Source organism: Cucurbita pepo, chromosome 11 (genome assembly GCF_057944985.1).
Source record: "Cucurbita pepo subsp. pepo isolate OVF chromosome 11, ASM5794498v1, whole genome shotgun sequence".
Lineage (NCBI taxonomy): Eukaryota > Viridiplantae > Streptophyta > Magnoliopsida > Cucurbitales > Cucurbitaceae > Cucurbita > Cucurbita pepo.
This window is the reverse complement of record NC_141808.1, coordinates 10,233,847-10,240,280: the sequence shown is the minus strand read 5'-3', so window position 1 is coordinate 10,240,280 and position 6,434 is coordinate 10,233,847. Positions and strand designations below refer to the sequence as shown.

General features: G+C 46.5%; 1 pseudogene; it reads right to left on the bottom strand.

Moving 5' to 3' along the window:
• Positions 1 to 1,008: 1,008 nt before the first annotated feature.
• Positions 1,009 to 1,637, bottom strand: LOC147790245 (uncharacterized; annotated as a pseudogene).
• Positions 1,638 to 6,434: the final 4,797 nt, after the last annotated feature.

Sequence of the window (6,434 nt, the reverse complement as noted above, 5' to 3'; positions counted from 1 at the left end):
GAGACCCTTTTTTCCCTTCCCTCAATATATATGGGACGCTTGACTAAGAGTTGAGAAAGTAGCTCCATCCTACTCGTTGCCCAGAGCCACTGAAGCATTGTACAAGTGCTTAAGGCTCCTTGGGGCCGTGGCCACAACTCTTTCTTCTAGTTGTCAAGGCTTTTTAGCAAGCTACCCCTATCGGCGAGAACTAGGCTTGGTTTGGTTAGTAGTGCCCCTTGTCCTGTAGGCTCTCCGGCCCATGAATTCTTCAGAGCGGGACGGCAGGCCGGGCGGACGGGGACCAAGAAGTGCCTTGACGCGCCCCACTACTTCTCCTCCTTTATTGCAATTATGAACTCCACGGAACTTTCTCAATTCCAACGCAACTTATCCTTTTGTAGCTGACGTAACAAACTACGCGAGCCTCCCAACGAAGCCAACAGAAATCCTATCCGAATCAAAAAAAGAAAAGGCAGTTTCATTATGGTGGTATACCAGCCGCCTCTTCTGGAACATCCAGTTCCAATCGAAGCATATAGATATGTAAATGGATTAGTATGTATAGCTACTTCAGTCGTGTTCGTCCTTTCTCAAAAGTATCTTTTTTCTAGGAACATGGTCAACCAGAAATTCTGATGTTCGCGATTCGCCATCCACTGATGTAGAAAATGCTCCTATTTTCCATTCTCATATGAGGCCGGAAAGTTTATTGGCAACTGATCGGCACAAAGTTCTTTATCATGCTCAAAGATGAGCACATCGTTCGTTAGGGACGGTTTATAGATCAGCAAATTCCCACAAATGGAATGAGAAGTAGGTCCATGTAAATGGTCGATACCTCGCAAACAACAACGCTCCTTCCCCATATGGAGTTCGGAACCCAAAGGCAATCGTTGAGTGAACTCTATCTTCTTTGTGTTAGTTGACCTAAGCCGCACCATTACTACTGGGGTGGGGCTCGGCCTCCGAACCGTACATGAGACGAGTTTCTGCCTCATACAGCTCGGGCCGCAGACCGGGGGAAGTTTAGGAGAGATGGGGAAACCCAACTGCTGCCGGTGGGGGAAAACCAATCCTATAGCTCCCGCGCTTACCGTTCTTTCTATTATCCCATTTTCTTTCGGGATAGGCGGCTAATACTAATATCTAATAAGTTCAGTCCTCGTCGTCTGACCAATTGGCTCGGACACCAGACCGCTCGTGCCTGCCCCCATAACCACACGAGCTCGCCCTAAATGGAATGGCTCTCTTAGTTACGCTATGCCCTGACTCGAGTCCCCATGTCCGCTCTTCTCCGCCCGCAACCCAAGAAGTTGGCTTTGCCAACACAAGATTAGGGTCGTCCCCTTCATTCTATGCTGACTCCGTCCCCGGGCTGGCTTTTTGGGAAGCCCGTTCCCACCGCGCTCATGGCTCGGCTGGCCTGCCTGCGGTAGTGGGAATTCTCCCGTTCCCTGGTCAAAGACTTGGTTGGATGCGGGATCTACTCCACGAGGAGCGGTACAGACGTAGATGATATCATCACGACCTCTCTTTTCGTACCGCTAGGGATGCTTAACGCCACTTCGCCAACTGGCGTTACCTGCGCTTTCGTCTCTCTCAGTGTGGTCAGCACTGGGTGTTTCCGAGCTGCGAGGCTTACACCCATTCGCATTAGTTCATCCAAAGTTCCTTACCCTTATGCACGAATTATGGAATAAGCCATCTTCCTATCAAGGTTAAGGAGTCAACTGAGCATCTCAGCGGCGGGATTGAATACTCGGATCGAATCAGAGTTCACGCCGCCTGCCCTGAACAAATAGGAGGCGTGGGCCACAGGTCACACATAAGCCACCAGGTCGCACGACAAAAGAACACCCAAGATAAAGATGCACACTCCTCCATGTGAAATATTCATCTTCATTGGAGCTTTTTGGTAGTAGTCATGACCAACAGCCATCAGCTGCCGGCTCGTTGGTAAGGCGAGAGCTTCATGCCCGATTTCTGGTAGCACACCCCACACACAAGTACCACCCGACGAAGGACGGACGAAAGCTACAGGCCCAAAACCTTCGATCCTTCTTTCTAAATGGGGGTGCCCGGAGCACCTCATCTTCTCATTGCATCCTTGCTCATTCCCGTTAGGCCTGAGTGTTTGGCCTTTACTTCTCCGCGCCCGCTCACGCTGCGCTGAACTATGGCGTGGTAAAGAGAAGAGAGTACGAAAGAATAGTAAACAGAGCACACCGCAGAAAGATGAAAAATATGAGAAGTCTCCCTTGGATGAAAGAAGAAGGAAATGAAGAAGGGGAACGAAACGAAATGAGGCGTTTCTAGCTCGAGTTTCGGATGAGCTTCTCCCAATTATGTCTGGTAATAGAATAGGGCGGCTTGCTCTGACCAAGACTCCACTTTTTGCTCCGTCCAGAGAGCGTATGAATTTCCTGGAATGTAGATAGACCAAAAGAGGGAATAAAGAGATAGGAATAGGAATTATAGTACCATTGGAAGAAGGGGCACCTGTGGGAACATCTCTACTGACAAACCATTTCAATAGTACGGGTGCTGCCGTGCCACGAGGCACGACCATGGAAGTAATGAAAAAGAAAAAGTTATTTAGTTGGACCATCCGCTCGAGATGTTCGAGTTTCGCTTCTCGTCAGAAGATGAGATGCTAAAAATGAAAGTGTTCGGAATGCATACCGAAAAGATACCAATGAAGCCGACAATTAATGACTAGTTCGAAGACCAGCAGCAGATTAAATAAGGGACCGCTCTTAGTTAGAAAATGAAAGAAAAACAAACTCTCATAGTTCTTCGCCCAGCTCCAACTACTTCTTCGTTAAGTGAGGTGAGGTACTTATTTCGGTTTGAAAAGAAAGGGGTCGCCCTTTTTTTGGTTGAAGTAGCCACTACTTTGGTCGTAGTCAGTTTAAACACATAAATCCAGTCCACTTACAGTACAGCCATGTTGATCAAAATGCAAAAGTTTCATGACTTGACCAGTAACTCGTCCTCGTATTAGAAGATCATCTCACCCTGTGGTCGACATTCCATTCCCCTTAGTCGTAGGTGCTCATTCTCTTTTGATTTGAATGGGCCCGGTCTCCCGAGGCGAGGTACATATGGCCGGCCCTTCGGGTGTCTCGGTGATACAAACAAAGAAAAGACGAATTCCAATCACATCCCCTATCACAACAAGCCAATCCGAGGAAATAGAATCGAAGAATCTACCTTTTGCCTTCCTGTTGATTACGCCCGACAATCAAGCTGCACTTCCTTCTAACAAACAAGTGGCTAAGAGTTAGCAAGCAACCAACCTTGGCCTCTTGGCAGGAGGTGACCCCTTCCTTTTCGGCCCGGCCGCGGTACGGCACCTGAACTCGAAGCTACGATCAGATCCGATTGGATTCCACAGATACAGTCGATTGGGTCTGCTCCTATCCGAACCAACCCCAGAACTTCAAACGGCCGGCATGTTTTGGACAGTAGAACGGGGAGAGGGGTGAAACCGCGAGACCAAAGGGAGAGGGGGAGTCGTTGCCCATTCTCTCTCCGGGCATGAGCAGGAACATCAAAATGAAAGACCGAAGACATGTACATGACACGGAACGAGATATGAACAAGTGAGATGATTTGATAGGCTGCCTGCAAAAAGAGTTTACCGACCGCATAACAATGAATTCTTGTGTGTAGCGTGTGGGGCCATGTTGCCCGAGCGATCATAGAACGACCGCTCATCCAATATCAAAGAAATATGTAGATCTCAGCCAGAAGGGATAGCGTATCTACAGAAGAGAGAGTACGGGGCCTTACCCTTAATTTAGTTTAGACGCGGATCGAATGCCTTTACGCTATAGGCTGTGTGAAGCATGTTTCTTTGACAGAAAACAAACTCTTTTTCCATGACAACAGTCGCAACTATAAAGAAAGAAAGGGGCGGTAAGCTCTCTATCTATCAACAACAGGGGGAGGGGGACTGTTCTCCTTTGTCACCGTTACTAAGGACTGGGGCGAGTGGAATTCTGTAGAGGCTGGAGGGGAGGGCTTACTAAGCGAAGGGGCGAAGACCTGAGACCCGGAGGGCGAAGAGGCTCAGAAGCGAGACTGGAAAGGAGAGGGGCGAAGGCTGCTTTGCTATCGAGACTACTCCGAAGGGCGGCAGGCAAAGCTACAAGGATCTCGTGCGGCTTTCTTTGTTCTCATGTCAGAGTGAGGGGCCTTATCCATCCGCCAATACGGCTTTTAGTGAAGATCCGCTCATATGCTGCATGAGGGGCCGCAGCGGGCTCATGAGTTAGCGATCAAGCGAGGACCTGCTGGTTTCTTGTCTTTCTTGAGCGGACTTGCTCGTAGCTCCCTATTGATATAAAAGGGGATGGATGGAAGGATGAAAGACAAAATCATCAGTCTTGAGGGAGTAGAACCCCCGTTAAGTGGTTCCGCGGCAAGTGAGATCGATTGTCCTTCCTTTATAGATTTGTCTACCGTAACTACACTCAACCAACAAAGTTCATTCCATACTCAAAGTAGAGTTACCATACAAACCTGAATATCTATAAAAACTCAGGGGGAAGAGTTTTGACTGAAGCCGAAAGGTATCCTAAAGGAATGGTAGCACCACAATCCACCTAGACGCGGCCATCATAAATTGTTCCGGGGCGGCATAGGCAGGTTCGGGATAATCCATTTAATCAATCTTCTTTTTTTCTCTTTTTCTTCATTAGCCTCTCTCTGTTTTCGCTATGGAACTCCCTCTTGAAAGATTTCCAGAAACTCGATTCTGATTTCCTCTTCTTCTTTCGGTGGAGCTTCCTCTCTAGGTTCTTCTTGCAGCCTTATCCCTTTCTCCCTTAGGATCGCCTTTGGAAGTCGGAACGTAGGAGTCATGATGATCCAGTGGGTGGGAGGGATCTTCCTCACAAAGCCAGAAAGTCTTAATAGCATTAATTATAGTGATGTGATGTTGGAAATCGGACACTTCCTCGGCCCAGCATGTTGAGACCGAAGCGTGACTAGGTAGGAAGAACAACTCCTATTTTCTCGTTGGGGTAAATAAAGGCTTCCTCTTGATCTGCCCCGTTGATTTTTCCTTCTTTGATTTGATTCAATCTTGGATTTTGTGCTTCAAAGTCTAGCTTGCATCCGTCGCCTGACCCGGTCTCCCCTCATTGAGACCTAACAAAATGATGATAATTCCTTTCACCCCCACCATATAAATACATACTTTTCTTCTTCCTTTTTCCCATAAAGCTTTCTTTCCGGAATCTGAGCTCTTCTCTTTCTTATTCATATTTATTCATAGTACTATCACTTTATATTCATAGTACTATCACTTTAGAATTAGAAACCGAGCCTACTGATAAAAACCTGACCGTATCGGGGTCGTACGCCTGGAACAAAAGGGTTCGTCGTACAATTTCGGCGATTACAAAAATCAAGGAGTATCTCCCTCTCCCTTAGTGTCTTTCCACTTCTGTCGTTCCGAAACAAACACTTCGCCCAATTCTTTTGAATCCTGGCCCGGTTTATCCCCATTAACCAATAAATGAGGTTACGACCACTGAACAAACTTGGTTGACGAACATGGTTTATGCGCCGCTAATGTAGTGGCTTGTCGAGCATTTGACAAACTCACACCATCTATTTCAAATGGGATTTGTCCCGTGGACACACGAGCAACCCAACCCGTAGGATTTCCTTTTCCTCTTCCCATTCTGACTTCTGTAGGTTTCCCGGTAATGGGGAGATCTGCTAGAACTCTGACCCATATTTGACCATTTCTTCGGGATTGTCCGCTCATAGCACGATGGAATTGTCTGATTATAGCCCTACGCGCTGCTTCAATGGCTCGATATGAAAGACGACCAGCTCTACAACTTTGAGTGCCATATCTTCCAAAACCAAGTTGTGTACCGTCTGGTTTGCAACCCCTACTACATCTGCCTTTACGAGATTTACTATATTTCGTACGTTTCGGATATAACACGTTCCTTTTTTTGTTTTTTATATGGAATCCACACTTTGACACCTAAGATCCCATAACGAGTAGATACTTGTGCGATAGCATAATCGATTTTCTGGTTAAATACATTACGAGATGTTTTTCCATACTTTCCGCATTCAGTTCTAGCTATTTCCGCGCCTTCTGATCAACCTGAACAACATATACGGATCCCCTCAACCCCTCTTTTCATTCCAAATGGAATATCCTTCACTATTTTAGTGAAAATGGAACGAAATGATCTTGTTTTGTTTCTCAGTTGAAAAGAGATGTCTTGAGCAATCGGAGAAGCACTTTGATAAACGGATTAGATCTTGACTGACTCAATTAAGGTATTAGTCTTTGTTCTATTAGACAACAAAGATCGCATTTTTTGCACTTCGTTCAAATAAGAGTTGTACCCATATGGAATTCTTCTGTTTCTCAGTATGATCTCTATCATCATCTCTATTCCCTTTATCAATTCTCC